The sequence below is a fragment of the Phyllobates terribilis genome, unplaced genomic scaffold (assembly GCF_046119375.1).
Source record: "Phyllobates terribilis strain yellow unplaced genomic scaffold, ASM4611937v1 Scaffold_191__1_contigs__length_3620865, whole genome shotgun sequence".
Taxonomy (NCBI): domain Eukaryota; kingdom Metazoa; phylum Chordata; class Amphibia; order Anura; family Dendrobatidae; genus Phyllobates; species Phyllobates terribilis.
The window spans coordinates 270,977-287,535 of NW_027362951.1; the positions used below are offsets into that span (position 1 = coordinate 270,977).

Sequence of the window (16,559 nt, forward strand, 5' to 3'; positions counted from 1 at the left end):
CAGAAGGAGGTTATTGGCCAAAATCTCGCGATACATTACTCCACATCCATTCTCCCTTTAATACGGTGCAGTCATCCTGTCCCCTTTGCAGAAAAGCACTCCCAAAGTATGCTTCCCCCACCATGCTTCACGGGTGGGACTGTGTTCTTGGGGGTTGTACTCAACATTCTTCTTCCTCCAAATATGGCTGTGGATACCAAAAAGATCTATTTCGGACTCCTCTAACCACATGACCTTCTCTGGATCATCCAGTTGGACATTCGTGAACTTCAAACGGACTTGGACATGTCCTGGCATGCGCAGGTGGACCTTGCGTGCTCTGCAGGATTTTAATCCATGACAGTGTAGTGTTACAAATGGTAATGTTTGAGACTGTAGTCCCAGCTCTCTTAAGGTAATTGACCAGGTCCTCCCGTATAGTTCTGGGCCAATTCCTGACCTTTCTCAGAATTATCCTTACCCCACGAGGCGAGATCTTGCATGGAGCCCCAGACCAAGGAAGATTGCCAGCCATTTTGCTTCTTCCATTCTCTGATAACTGTGCCAACAGTTGTTGCCTTCTCACGAAGCTGCTTGCCTATTGCCCTGTAGCCAATCCCAGCCTTATGCAGGTCTACAATTTTGTCCCAGTTTTGGACCATGGTGCAGAAGCTGGAGTGTTAATAATGGAGTATGTGGACAGGTGTCTTTTATACAAGTAACGAGTATAAACAGAAACAATTAATACAGAAACTAAGGGCTGAGTAGGAGGGCTTCTAAAGAAAAATCTAACAGGGCTGTGAGCCAGAATTCTTGATGGTTGATAGATGATCAATTACTTTAACATCATACAACGTGATTTCCATTTATTTCCTTAACTATTCTGTCGCTCACAGTTGAAGTGTTGTAACAATAAAAAATTACAGACCTCTATTCTTTGTAGGTAGGAAAACATGCAAAATCGGCAGTGTATCAAATACTTATTTTACCCATTGTACAAACAGAGAAGACGCGGGCCAAAAGGGAAGGAGGACGTGGGCCAAAAGGACGAGGTATGAAGGACGCGGGACAGAAAAGGACGCGGGCCAAAAAGGACCAGGTATGGAGGACGCGGGCCAGAGGACGAGGATGCGGGCCAAAGGACGAGGTATGGAGGACGCAGGCAAAAAGGACGAGTTATGGAGGACGCGGGACAGGGGACCAGGTATGGAGGACGCGGGCCAAATAACGAGGTAAGGAAGACGCGGGCCAGAGGACGAGGTTGCGGGCCAGAGAACGAGGTATGGAGGACGCGGGCCAAAAGGACGCGGGCTAGGGGACCAGGTATGGAGGACGCGGGCCAGGGGACCAGGTATGGAGGACGTGGGCCAAAAGAACGAGGTAAGGAGGACGCAGGCCAGAGGACGAGGACGCGGGCCAGAGGACCAGATATGGAGGACGCGGGCCAAAAGGACCAGGTATGGGGGACGTGGGCTAAAAGGACCAGGTATGGAGGACACGGGCCAAAGGACCAGGTATGGAGAACGTGGGCCAAAGTACCAGGACGCGGGCCAGAGGATGAGGTCGAGGGCCACAAAGGACGAGGTATGAAGGACTCGGGCCAGAAAAGGACTCGGGCCAGAAAAGGACGCGGGCCAAAAAGGATCTGGTATGGAGGACGCGGGCCAAAAAGGACGAGGTATGGAAGACGCGGGCCAGAGGACGAGGAATGGAGGACGCGGGCCAAAAGGACGAGGTATGAAGGACGCGGGACAGGGGACTAGGTATGGAGGACACGGGCCAAAAAGGACCAGGTATGGAGGACGCGGGCCAAAACAACGAGGTAAGGAGGACGCGGGCCAGAGGACGCGGGCCAGAGGACTAGGTATGGAGGACGCGGGACAAAAGCGACGAGGTATGGAGGATGCGGGCCAAGGTACGAGGACGTGGGCAAGAGGACGAGTATGAGGGCCACAAAGGACGAGGTATGAAGGACGTGGGCTAGAAAGGACGCGGGCCAGAAAAGGACGAGGGCCAAAAAGTAACAGGTATGGAGGACGCGGGCCAAAATGACCAGGTATGGAGGACGCGGGCCAGAGGACGAGGAATGGAGGACGCGGGCCAAAAGGACGAGGGATGAAGGACGCGGGACAGGGGACTTGGTATGGAGGATACGGTCCAAAAAAGGACCAGGTATGGAGGACGCGGGCCGAAAAGGACCAGGTAAGGAGGACGCGGGCCAAAAAGGACCAGGTATGGAGGACGCGGGCCAAAAAGGACGAGGTATGGAGGACGCGGGCCAAAAAGGACGAGGTATGGAGGACATGGGCCAAAAAGGACGAGGTATGGAGGACTCGGGCCGAGGACGCGGGCCAAAAAGGACCAGGTATAGAGGACGCGGGCCAAAAAAAAACAGCTATGGAGGACGCGGGCCAAAAATGACCAGGTATGGAGGACGCGGGTCGAAAAGGACCAGGTAAGGAGGACGCGGGCCAAAAAGGACCAGGTATGGAGGACGCGGGCCAAAAAGGACAAGGTATGGAGGACGCGGGCCAAAAAGGACGAGGTATGGAGGACGTGGGCCAAAAAGGACGAGGTATGGAGGACTCGGGCCAAAAAGGACCAGGTATGGAGGACGCGGGCCAAAAAGGACCAGGTATGGAGGACGCGGGCCAAAAAAAAACAGCTATGGAGGACGCGGGCCAAAAATGACCAGATATGGAGGACTCGGGCCAAAAAGGACCAAGTATGGAGGACGCGGGCCAAAAAGGACCAGGTATGGAGGACGTGGGCCAAAAATGACCAGGTATGGAGGACTCGCGCCACAAAGGACCAGGTATGGAGGACGCGGGCCAAAAAGGACCAGGTATGGAGGACGCGGGCATGAGGACAAGGACGCGGGTCAGAGTACGAGGACGCGGGCCAGAGGACGAGGTACGGAGGACTCGGGCCAAAAGGAAGAGGTATGGAGGACGTGGGCCAGGTCTGGAAGACACGGGCTAAAAGAACGAGGTAAGGAGGACGTGAGCCAGAGGACAAGGACACGGGCCAGAGGACGAGGTATGGAGGACACGGGCCAGAGGACGAGGACGCGGGCCAAAAGGGACGAGGTGTGGAGGACACGGGCCAAAAGGACGAGGTGTAGAGGACGCAGGCCAAAATGACCAGGTATGGAGGACACAGGCCAAAATGACCAGGTATGGAGGACACAGGCCAGAGGACCAGGTATGGAGGACGCGGGCCAAAAGGACCAGGTATGGAGGACGCGGGCCAAAAGGACCAGGTATGGAGGACGCGGGTCAAAAGGACCAGGTATGGAGGACGCGGGCCAAAAGGACCAGGTATGGGGGACGTGGGCTAAAAGGACCAGGCATGGAGGACGCGGGCCAAAGTATGAGGACGCGGGCCAGAGGACGAGGTCGCGGGCCACAAAGGACAAGGTATGAAGGACGAGGGCCAGAAAAGGACGAGGGCCAGAAAAGGACGCGCGCCAAAAAGGAACAGGTATGGAGGATGCGGGCCAAAAAGGACGAGGTATGGAAGACGCGGGCCAGAGGACGAGCAATGGAGGACGCGGGCTAAAAGGACGAGGTATGAAGGACGCGGGATAGGGGACTAGGTATGGAGGATGCGGGCCAAAAATGACCAGGTATGGAGGACGAGAGCCAAAAGAACGAGGTAAGGAGGACGCGGGCCAGAGGACGAGGACGCGGGCCAGAGGACGAGGTATGAAGGACGCGGGCCAAAAGCGACGAGGTATGGAGGACGCGGGCCAAAAGGACGAGGACGCAGGCCAGAGGACGAGGTATGGAGGACGCGGGCCAAAAGGACGAGGACGCAGTCCAGAGGACGAGGTATGGAGGACGCGGCCTAAGGACGAGGACCAAAAGGGACAAGGTGTGGAGGATGCGGGCCAAAAGGACAAGGTGTGGAGGACGCGGGCCAAAAGGTCAAGGTATGGAGGACGTGGGCCAAACGACCAGGTATGGAGGACGCGGGCCAAAAGAACCAGGTATGGAGGACGCGGGCCAAAAGTACCAGGTATGGAGGACGCGGGCCAAAAGGACCAGGTATGGGGGACGTGGGCTAAAAGGATCAGGTATGGGGGACACGGGCCAAAGGACCAGGTATGGAGGACGCGGGCCAAAGTATGAGGACGCGGGCCAGAGGACGAGGTCGCGGGCCACAAAGGACGAGGTATGAAGGACTCGGGCCAGAAAAGGACCAGGTATGGGGGACGTGGGCTAAAAGGACCAGGTATGGGGGACACGGGCCAAAGGACCAGGTATGGAGGACGCGGGCCAAAGTATGAGGACGCGGGCCACAGGACGAGGTCGCGGGCCACAAAGGACGAGGTATGAAGGACTTGGGCCAGAAAAGGACTCGGGCCAGAAAAGGACGCGGGCCAGAAAGGATCAGGTATGGAGGATGCGGGCCAAAAAGGACGAGGTATGGAAGACGCGGGCCAGAGGACGAGCAATGGAGGACGCGGGCCAAAAGGACGAGGTATGAAGGACGCGGGATAGGGGACTAAGTATGGAGGACGCGGGCCAAAAAGGACCAGGTATGGAGGATGCGGGCCAAAAGAACGAAGTATGGAGGACGCGGGCCAAAAGGACGAGGACGCAGGCCAGAGGATGAGGTATGGAGGATGCGGGCCAAAAGGACGAGGACGCAGTCAAGAGGACGAGGTATGGAGGATGCGGGCCAGAGGACGAGGACCAAAAGGGACGAGGTGTGGAGGACGCGGGCCAAAAGGACAAGGTGTGGAGGACGCGGGCCAAAAGGTCCAGGTATGGAGGACGTGGGCCAAACGACCAGGTATGGAGGACGCGGGCCATAAGGACCAGGTATAGAGGACGCGGGCCAAAAGGACCAGGTATGGGAGACGCGGGCCAAAAGGACCAGGTATGGAGGACGCGGGCCAAAGGACCAGGTATGAAGGACGCGGGCCAGAAAAGGACATGGGCCAAAAAGGACCAGGTATGGAGGACGCGGGCCAAAAAGGACCAGGTATGGAGGACGCAGGCCAGAGGACGAGGAATGGAGGACGCGGGCCAAAAGGACCAGGTATGGAGGACGCGGGCCGAAAAGGACCAGGTAAGGAGGACGTGGGCCAAAAAGCACCAGGCATCGAGGACGCGGGGCAAAAATGGCCAGGTATGGAGGACGAGGGGCAAAACGGATGAGGTATGGAGGACGCGGGCCAAAAAGGACGAGGTATGGAGGACTCGGGCCAAAAAGGACCAGGTATGGAGGACGCGGGTCAAAAGGGACAAGGTATGGAGGACGCGGGCCAAAAAAAAAATAGGTATGGAGGACGCGGGCCAAAAAGAACCAGGTATGGAGGACGCAGACCAAAAAAGGACCAGGTATGGAGGACGCGGGCCAAAAAGGACCAGGTATGGAGGACGCGGGCCAAAAATGACCAGGTATGGAGGACTCGGGCCAAAAATGACCAAGTATGGAGGACGCGGGCCAAAAAGGACCAGGTATGGAGGACGCGGACCAAAAAGGACCAGGTATGGAGGACGCGGGTCAGAGTACAAGGACGCGGGCCAGAGGACAAGGACGCGGCCCAGAGGACGAGGTATGGAGGATGCGGGCCAGAGGACGAGGACGCGGGCCAAAAGGGACGAGGTGTGGGGGACGCAGCCCAAAAGGACCAGGTATGGAGGACGCAGGCCAGAGGACCAGGTATGGAGGACGCGGGCCAAAAGGACCAGGTATGGAGGACGCGGGCCAAAAAGGACCAGGTATGGAGGACGCGGGCCAAAAGGACCAGGTATGGGGGACGCGGGCCAAAAGGACCAGGTATGGAGGACGCGGGCCAAAGGACCAGGTATGAAGGACGCGGGCCAGAAAAGGACATGGGCCAAAAAGGACCAGGTATGGAGGACGCGGGCCAAAAAGGACCAGGTATGGAGGACGCAGGCCAGAGGACGAGGAATGGAGGACGCGGGCCAAAAGGACCAGGTATGGAGGACGCGGGCCGAAAAGGACCAGGTAAGGAGGACGCGGGCCAAAAAGCACCAGGCATCGAGGACGCGGGGCAAAAATGGCCAGGTATGGAGGACGCGGGGCAAAACGGACGAGGTATAGAGGACGCGGGCCAAAAAGGACGAGGTATGGAGGACTCGGGCCAAAAAGGACCAGGTATGGAGGACGCGGGTCAAAAGGGACAAGGTATGGAGGACGCGGGCCAAAAAAAAAATAGGTATGGAGGACGCGGGCCAAAAAGAACCAGGTATGGAGGACGCAGACCAAAAAAGGACCAGGTATGGAGGATGCGGGCCAAAAAGGACCAGGTATGGAGGACGCGGGCCAAAAATGACCAGGTATGGAGGACTCGGGCCAAAAATGACCAAGTATGGAGGACGCGGGCCAAAAAGGACCAGGTATGGAGGACGCGGGCCAAAAAGGACCAGGTATGGAGGACGCGGGTCAGAGTACAAGGACGCGGGCCAGAGGACGAGGACGCGGGCCAGAGGACGAGGTATGGAGGATGCGGGCCAGAGGACGAGGACGCGGGCCAAAAGGGACGAGGTGTGGGGGACGCAGCCCAAAAGGACCAGGTATGGAGGACGCGGGCCAGAGGACCAGGTATGGAGGACGCGGGCCAAAAGGACCAGGTATGGAGGACGCGGGCCAAAAAGGACCAGGTATGGAGGACGCGGGCCAAAAATAACCAGGTATGGAGGACGAGGGCCAGAGGTCGAGGATGCGGGCCAGAGGACGAGGTATGGAGGACGCGGGCCAAAAGGACGAGGTATGAAGGACGCGGGACAGGGGACTAGGTATGGAGGACACGGGCCAAAAAGGACCAGGTATGGAGGACGCAGGCCAAAAGAACGAGGTAAGAAGGACGCGGGCCAGAGGACGCGGGCCAGAGAACGAGGTATGGAGGACGCGGGACAAAAGCGACGAGGTATGGATGACGCGGGCCAAGGTACGAGGACGCGGGCAAGAGGACGAGTACGAGGGCCACAAAGGACGAGGTATGAAGGACGCGGGCCAGAAAGGACGCGGGCCAGAAAAGGACGAGGGCCAAAAAGTAACAGGTATGGAGGACGCGGGCCAAAATGACCAGGTATGGAGGACGCGGGCCAGAGGACGAGGAATGGAGGACGCGGGCCAAAAGGACGAGGGATGAAGGACGCGGGACAGGGGACTTGGTATGGAGGATACGGTCCAAAAAAGGACCAGGTATAGAGGACGCGGGCTGAAAAGGACCAGGTAAGGAGGACGCGGGCCAAAAAGGACCAGGTATGGAGGACGCGGGCCAAAAAGGACGAGAAATGGAGGACGCGGGCCAAAAAGGACGAGGTATGGAGGACGTGGGCCAAAAAGGACGAGGTATGGAGGACTCGGGCCAAAAAGGACCAAGTATGGAGGACGCGGGCCAAAAAGGACCAGGTATGGAGGACGCGGCCCCAAAAAAAACAGCTATGGAGGACGCGGGCCAAAAATGACCAGGTATGGAACACGCGGGCCGAAAAGGACCAGGTAAGGAGGACGCGGGCCAAAAAGGACCAGGTATGGAGGACGCGGGCCAAAAAGGACGAGGTATGGAGGACGCGGGCCAAAAAGGACGAGGTATGGAGGACGTAGGGCCAAAAAGGACGAGGTATGGAGGACTCGGGCCAAAAAGGACCAGGTATGGAGGACGCGGGCCAAAAAGGACCAGGTATGGAGGACGCGGGCCAAAAAAAACGAGCTATGGAGGACTCGGGCCAAAAAGGACCAGGTATGGAGGACGCGGGCCAAAAAGGACCAGGTATGGAGGACGCGGGCCAAAAATGACCAGGTATGGAGGACGCGGGCCAGAGGACAAGGACGCGGGTCAGAGTACGAGGACGCGGGCCAGAGGACGAGGTACGGAGGACTCGGGCCAAAAGGAAGAGGTATGGAGGACGTGGGCCAGGGGACCAGGTCTGGAAGACACGGGCTAAAAGAACGAGGTAAGGAGGACGCGAGCCAGAGGACAAGGACACGGGCCAGAGGACGAGGTATGGAGGACGCGGGACAGAGGACGAGGACGCGGGCCAAAAGGGACGAGGTGTGGAGGACACGGGCCAAAAGGACGAGGTGTGGAGGACGCAGGCCAAAATGACCAGGTATGGAGGACACAGGCCAAAATGACCAAGTATGGAGGACACAGGCCAGAGGACCAGGTATGGCGGACGCGGGCCAAAAGGACCAGGTATGGAGGACGCGGGCCAAAAGGACCAGGTATGGAGGACGCGGGCCAAAAGGACCAGGTATGGGGGACGTGGGCTAAAAGGACCAGGTATGGAGGACACGGGCCAAAGGACCAGGCATGGAGGACGCGGGCCAAAGTATGAGGACGCGGGCCAGAGGACGAGGGCCACAAAGGACAAGGTATGAAGGACGAGGGCCAGAAAAGGACGAGGGCCAGAAAAGGACGCGCGCCAAAAAGGAACAGGTATGGAGGATGCGGGCCAAAAAGGACGAGGTATGGAAGACGCGGGCCAGAGGACGAGCAATGGAGGACGCGGGCTAAAAGGACGAGGTATGAAGGACGCGGGATAGGGGACTAGGTATGGAGGACGCGGGCCAAAAAGGACCAGGTATGGAGGACGCGGGCCAAAAGAACGAGGTAAGGAGGACGCGGGCCAGAGGACGAGGACGCGGGCCAGAGGACGAGGTATGAAGGACGCGGGCCAAAAGCGACGAGGTATGGAGGACGCGAGCCAAAAGGACGAGGACGCAGGCCAGAGGACGAGGTATGGAGGACGCGGGCCAAAAGGACGAGGACGCAGTCCAGAGGACGAGGTATGGAGGACGCGGGCCAGAGGACGAGGACCAAAAGGGACGAGGTGTGGAGGATGCGGGCCAAAAGGACAAGGTGTGGAGGACGCGGGCCAAAAGGTCAAGGTATGGAGGACGTGGGCCAAACGACCAGGTATGGAGGACGCGGGCCAAAAGGACCAGGTATGGAGGACGCGGGCCAAAAGGTCAAGGTATGGAGGACGTGGGCCAAACGACCAGGTATGGAGGACGCGGGCCAAAAGGACCAGATATGGAGGACGCGGGCCAAAAGTACCAGGTATGGAGGACGCGGGCCAAAAGGACCAGGTATGGGGGACGTGGGCTAAAAGGACCAGGTATGGAGGACACGGGCCAAAGGACCAGGTATGGAGGACGCGGGCCAAAGTATGAGGACGCGGGCCAGAGGACGAGGTCGCGGGCCACAAAGGACGAGGTATGAAGGACTCGGGCCAGAAAAGGACGCGGGCCAGAAAGGATCAGGTATGGAGGATGCGGGCCAAAAAGGACGAGGTATGGAAGACGCGGGCCAGAGGACGAACAATGGAGGACGCGGGCTAAAAGGACGAGGTATGAAGGACGCGGGATAGGGGACAAAGTATGGAGGACGCGGGCCAAAAAGGACCAGGTATGGAGGATGCGGGCCAAAAGAACGAAGTATGGAGGACGCGGGCCAAAAGGACGAGGACGCAGGCCAGAGGATGAGGTATGGAGGACGCGGGCCAAAAGGACGAGGACGCAGTCCAGAGGACGAGGTATGGAGGATGCGGGCCAGAGGACAAGGACCAAAAGGGACGAGGTGTGGAGGACGCGGGCCAAAAGGACAAGGTGTGGAGGACGCGGGCCAAAAGGTCCAGGTATGGAGGACGTGGGCCAAACGACCAGGTATGGAGGACGCGGGCCAAAAGGACCAGGTATAGAGGACGCGGGCCAAAAGGACCAGGTATGGGGGACGCGGGCCAAAAGGACCAGGTATGGAGGACGCGGGCCAAAGGACCAGGTATGAAGGACGCGGGCCAGAAAAGGACATGGGCCAAAAAGGACCAGGTATGGAGGACGCGGGCCAAAAAGGACCAGGTATGGAGGACGCAGGCCACAGGATGAGGAATGGAGAACGCGGGCCAAAAGGACCAGGTATGGAGGACGCGGGCCGAAAAGGACCAGGTAAGGAGGACGCGGGCCAAAAAGGACCAGGCATCGAGGACGCGGGGCAAAAATGGCCAGGTATGGAGGACGCGGGGCAAAACGGACGAGGTATGGAGGACGCGGGCCAAAAAGGACGAGGTATGGAGGACTCGGGCCAAAAAGGACCAGGTATGGAGGACGCGGGTCAAAAGGGACAAGGTATGGAGGACGCGGGCCAAAAAAAAAATAGGTATGGAGGACGCGGGCCAAAAAGAACCAGGTATGGAGGACGCAGGCCAAAAAAGGACCAGGTATGGAGGACGCGGGCCAAAAAGGACCAGGTATGGAGGACGCGGGACAAAAATGACCAGGTATGGAGAACTCGGGCCAAAAATGACCAAGTATGGAGGACGCGGGCCAAAAAGGACCAGGTATGGAGGACGCGGGCCAAAAAGGACCAGGTATGGAGGACGCAGGTCAGAGTACAAGGACGCGGGCCAGAGGACGAGGACGCGGGCCAGAGGACGAGGTATGGAGGATGCGGGCCAGAGGACGAGGACGCGGGCCAAAAGGGACGAGGTGTGGGGGACGCAGCCCAAAAGGACCAGGTATGGAGGATGCGGGCCAGAGGACCAGGTATGGAGGACGCGGGCCAAAAGGACCAGGTATGGAGGACGCGGGCCAAAAAGGACCAGGTATGGAGGACGCGGGCCAAAAATAACCAGGTATGGAGGACGAGGGCCAGAGGTCGAGGATGCGGGCCAGAGGACGAGGTATGGAGGACGCAGGCCAAAAAGACGAGGTATGGAGGACGCAGGCCAAAGGACCAGGTATGGAGGACGCGGGCCAAAAGGACGAGGTATGGAGGACGCGGGCCAGAGGACCAGGTATGGAAGACGCGGGCCAGAAGACAAAGTATGGAGGATGCTGGCCAGAGGACCAGGTATGGAGGACGTGGGCCAAAAAGGACCAGGTATGGAGGACGTGGGCCAAAAAGGACTAGGTATGGAGGACGAGGGCCAAAAAGGACTAGGTATGGAGGACGCGGACCAAAAAAAGACCAGGTATGGAGGACGCGGGACAGAGGACGAGGACGCGGGCCAGAGGATGAGGTATGGAGGATGCGGGCCAAAAGGACGAGGTATGGAGGACGCGGGCCAAGGGACCAGGTATGGAGGACGCGGGCCTAAAAGGACCAGGTATGAAGGACGCGGGCCAAAAATGACCAGGTATGGAGGACTCGGGCCAAAAAGGACCACGTATGGAGGACGCGGGCCAAAAAGGACCAGGTATGGAGGACGCGGGCCAAAAAGGACCAGGTATGGAGGACGCGGGCCAAAAAGGACCAGGTATGGAGGACGCGGGCCAGAGGACGAGGATGCGGGTCAGAGGACGAGGACGCGGGCCAGAGGACCAGGTATGGAGGACGCGGGCCAGAGGACGAGGACGTGGGCCAAAAGGGACGAGGTGTGGAGGACGCAGGCCAAAAGGACCAGGTATGGAGGACGCGGGCCAGAGGACCAGGTATGGAGGACACGGGCCAAAAGGACCAGGTATGGAGGAAGCGGGCCAAAAGGACCAGGTATGGAGGACGCGGGCCAAAAAGGACCAGGTATGGAGGACGCGGGCCAAAAAGGACCAGGTATGGAGGACGCGGGCCAGAGGACGAGGTATGGAGGACGCGGGCCAAAGGACGCGGGTTAGGGGACCAGATATGGAGGACGCGGGCCAGAGGACCAGGTATGGAGGACACGGGCCAGTGGACGAGGACGCGGGCCAGAGGACGAGGACGTGGGCCAGAGGACGAGGACGCAGGCCAGAAGACCAGGTATGGAGGATGCTGGCCAGAGGAACAGGTATGGAGGACACGGGCCAGAGGACGCGGGCTAGGGGACCAGGTATGGAGGACGCGGGCCAGGGGACCAGGTATGGAGAACGCGGGCCAAAAAGGACCAGGTATGGAGGAAGTGGGCCAAAAAGGACCAGGTATGGAGGACGCGGCCCAAAAGAACGAGGACGCGGGCCAGAGGATGAGGACGCGGGCCAAAAGGACGAGGTATGGAGGACGCGGGCCAGAGGACAAGGTATGGAGGACGCGGGCCAGAAGACCAGGTATGGAGGATGCTGGCCAGAGGAACAGCTATGGAGGACACGGGCCAGAGGACGAGGACGCAGGCCAGAGGACGAGGACGCGGGCCAGAAGACGAGGATGCGGGCCAGAGGACCAGGTATGGAGGACGCCGGCCAAAAGGACCAGGTATGGAGGACATGGGCCAAAAGGACCAGGTATGGAGAATGCGGACCAAAAGGACCAGGTATTGAGGACGCGGGCCAAAAAGGACCAGGTATGGAGGAGGTGGGCCAAAAAGGACTAGGTATGGAGGACGCGGACCAAAAAGGACCATGTACGGAGGACGCGGGCCAGAGAACGAGGACGCGGGCCAGAGGATGAGGTATGGAGGATGCGGGCCAAAAGGACGAGGTATGGAGGACGCGGGCCAGGGGACCAGGTATGGAGGACGCGGACCAAAAGAGGAGGAAGCGGGCTAGAGGACGAGGACACGGGCCAGAGGACGATGACGCGGACCCAAAAGGACGAGGTATGGAGGACGTGGGCCAGAGGACAAGGACAAGGACCCAAAAGGACGATGTATGGAGGACGCGGGCCCAAAAGGACGAGGTATGGAGAACGCGGGCCCAAAAGGACGAGGTATGGAGGACGCGGGCCAAAAAGGACGAAGTATGCAGGACGCGGGCCAAAAAGGACGAGGTATGGAGGACGCGGGCCAAAAAGGACGAGGTATGGAGGACGCGGGCCAAAAAGGACGAGGTATGGAGGACGCGGGCCAAAAAGAACTAGGTATGGAGGACGCGGGCCAAAAAGTACCAGATATGGAGGACGCGGGCCAAAAAGGACCAGGTATGGAGGACGTGGGCCAAAAAGGACGAGGTATGGAGTACGCGGGCCAAAAAGGACCAGGTATGGAGGACGCGGACCGAAAAGGACCAGGTATGGAGGACGCGGACCGAAAAGGACCAGGTATGTAGGACGCGGGCCAAAAAGCACCAGGTATGGAGGACGCGGGCCAAAAAGGACCATGTAAGGAAGACTCGGGCCAAAAAGGACCAGGTATGGAGGACGCGACCGAAAAGGACCAGGTATGGAGGACGCGGGCCAAAAAGGACCAGGTATGGACGACGCGGGCCAAAAAGCACCAGGTATGGAGGACGCGGGCCAAAAAGGACCATGTAAGGAGGACTCGGGCCAAAAAGGACCAGGTATGGAGGACGAGGCCCAAAAAGGACCAGGTATGGAGGACGCGGGCCAAAAAGGATGAAGTATGGAGGACGCGGGCCAAAAAGGACGAGTTATGGAGGACTCGGGCCAAAAAGGACGAGGTATCGAGGACGCGGGCCAAAAAGGACCAGATACGGAGAACGCGGACCAGATGACGAGGCCGCGGGCCAAAGGACGAGGTATGGAGGAAGTGCGCAAAAAGGACGAGGTATGGAGGACGCGGGACAGGGGACCAGGTATGGAGGACGCGGGCCAAAAGAACGAGGTAAAGAGGACGCGGGCCAGAGGACGAGGACGCATGCCAGAGGAAGAGGTATGGAGGATGCGCGCCAAAAGGGACGAGGTATGGATGACGCGGGTCAAAAGGACGAGGACGCAGGCCAGAGGACGAGGTATGGAGGACGCGGGCCAGAGGACGAGGACCAAAAGGGACGAGGTGTGGAGGACGCGGGCCAAAAGGACAAGGTGTGGAGGACGCAGGCCAAAAGGACCAGGTATGGAGGACGCGGGCCAAAGGACCAGGTATGGAGGACGCGGGCCAAAAGACCAGGTATGGAGGACGCGGGCCAAAAGGACCAGGTATGGGGGACGCGGGCCAAAAGGACCAGGTATGGAGGACACGGACCAAAGGACCAGGTATGGAGGACGCGGGCCAAAGTACGAGGACGCGGGCCAGAGGACGAGGTATGGAGGAAGCGGGCCGAAAGCACGAGGTATGGAGGAAGCGGGCCGAAAGCACGAGGTATGTAGAACGCGGGCCAGGGGACCAGGTATGGAGGACGCGGGCCAAAAGAACGAGGTAAGGAGGACGCGGGCCAGAGGACGAGGACACGGGTCAGAGAACGAGGTATTGAGGACGCGGGACAAAAGCACGCGGGCCAGGGGACCAGGTATGGAGGACGCGGGCCAGGAGACCAGGTATGGAGAACGCGGGCCAAAAAGTACGAGGTATGGAGGATGCGGGCCAAAAACGACCAGGTATGGAGGACGCGGGCCAATAAGGACCAGGTATGGAGGACGCGGGCCAATAAGGACCAGGTATGGAGGACGCAGGCCAAAAAGTACCAGGTAAGGAGGACGCGGGCCAAAAAGGACCAGGTATGGAGGACGCGGGCCAAAAAGGACTAGGTATGGAGGACGCGGGCCAAAAGGATCAGGTATGGAGGACGCGAGCCAGAAAACCAGGTATGGAGGATGCGGACCAAAGAACGAGGACGCGGGTCAGAGGACGAGGACGCGGGCCCAAAAGGACGAGGTATGAAGGGCGCGGGCCAGAAAAGGACGCGGGCCAAAAAGGACCAGGTATGGAGGACGCGGGCCAAAAAGGACCAGGTATGGAGGACGCGGTCCAGAGGACGAGGAATGGAGGACGCGGGCCAAAAGGACGAGGTATGAAGGACGCGGGATAGGGGACTAGGTCTGGAGGACGCGGGCCAAAAAGGACAAGGTATGGAGGACGAGGGCCAAAAAGGACAAGGTATGGAGCACGCGGGCCAAAAAGGACGAGGTATGGAGGACTCGGGCATAAAAGGACCAGGTATGGAGGACGTGGGCCAAAAAAGGACCAGGTATGGAGGACGTGGGCCAGAAAACCAGGTATGGGGGACGCGGGCCAAAGCACGAGGACTTGGGCCAGAGGACGAGGACGCGGGCCCAAAAGGACGAGGTATGAAGGACGTGGGCCAGAAAAGGACGCGAGCCAGAAAAGGACGCGGGCCAAAAAGGACCAGGTATGGAGGACGCAGGCCAAAAAGGACCAGTTATGGAGGATGCAGGCCAGAGGACGAGGACGCGGGCCAAAGGACGAGGTATGGAGGACATGGGACAGGGGACCAGGTATGGAGGACGCGGGGCAAAAGAATGAGGTAAGGAGGACGCGGGCCAGAGGACGAGGTTGCGAGCCAGAGAAAGAGGTATGGAGGACGTGTGCCAAAACGACGTGGGCTATGGGACCAGGTATGGAGGACGCGGGCCAGGGGACCAGGTATGGAGGACGCGGGCCAAAAGAACGAGGTAAGGAGGACGCGGGCCAGAGGACGAGGACGCGGGCCAGAGGACGAGGTTGCGGGCCAGAGAACGAGCTATGGAGGACGCGAGCCAAAAGGACGCGGGCTAGGGGACCAGGTATGGAGGACGCGGGCCAGGGGACCAGGTATGGAGGACGCGGGCCAAAAGAACGAGGTAAGGAGGACGAAGGCCAGAGGACAAGGACGCGGGCCAGAGGACGAGGACGCGAGCCAGAGGACGAGGTATGGAGGACGCGGGCCAAAAGGTACGAGATATGGAGGACGCAGGCCAAAAGAACGAGGACGCGGGCCAGAGGACGAGGACCAAAAGGGACCAGGTATGGAGGACGCTGGCCAAAAAGGACCAGGTATGAAGGAAACGGGCCAAAAAGGTCCAGGTGTGGAGGACGCGGGCCAAAAAGGACCAGGTATGGAGGACGCTGGCCAAAAAGGACCAGGTATGGAGGACGCTGGCCAAAAAGGACCAGGTATGGAGGACGCTGGCCAAAAAGGACCAGGTATGGAGGACGCTGGCCAAAAAGGACCAGGTATGGAGGACGCGGGCCAAAAAGGACCAGGTATGGAGGACGAGGGCCAAAAAGGACCAGGTATGGAGGACGCGGGCCAAAAAGGATGAAGTATGGAGGACGCGGGCCAAAAAGGACGAGTTATGGAGGACTCGGGCCAAAAAGGACGAGGTATGGAGGACGCGGGCCAAAAAGAACCAGATACGGAGAACGCGGACCAGATGACGAGGCCGCGGGCCAAAGGACGAGGTATGGAGGACGAGCGCAAAAAGGACGAGGTATGGAGGACGCGGGACAGGGGACCAGGTATGGAGGACGCGGGCCAAAAGAACGAGGTAAAGAGGACGCGGGCCAGAGGACGAGGACGCATGCCAGAGGAAGAGGTATGGAGGATGCGCGCCAAAAGGGACGAGGTATGGATGACGCGGGTCAAAAGGACGAGGACGCAGGCCAGAGGACGAGGTATGGAGGACGCCGGCCAGAGGACGAGGACCAAAAGGGACGAGGTGTGGAGGACGCGGGCCGAAAGGACAAGGTGTGGAGGACGCGGGCCAAAAGGACCAGGTATGGAGTACGCGGGCCAAAGGACCAGGTATGGAGGACGCGGGCCAAAAGACCAGGTATGGAGGACGCGGGCCAAAAGGACCAGGTATGGGGGACACGGGCCAAAAGGACCAGGTATGGAGGACACGGACCAAAGGACCAGGTATGAGGACGCGGGCCAAAGTACGAGGATGCGGGCCAGAGGACGAGGTATGGAGGAAGCGGGCCGAAAGCACGAGGTATGGAGGAAGCGTGCCGAAAGCACGAGGTATGTAGGACGCGGGCCAGGGGACCAGGTATGGAGGACGCGGG

At 59.4% G+C, this 16,559-nt stretch overlaps 1 pseudogene; it reads right to left on the reverse strand.

Annotated features, from left to right (window-relative positions):
* Positions 1-16,559, reverse strand: part of LOC141213277 (UDP-glucuronic acid decarboxylase 1-like) — a 102,769-nt pseudogene that overhangs the window by 36,776 nt on the left and 49,434 nt on the right.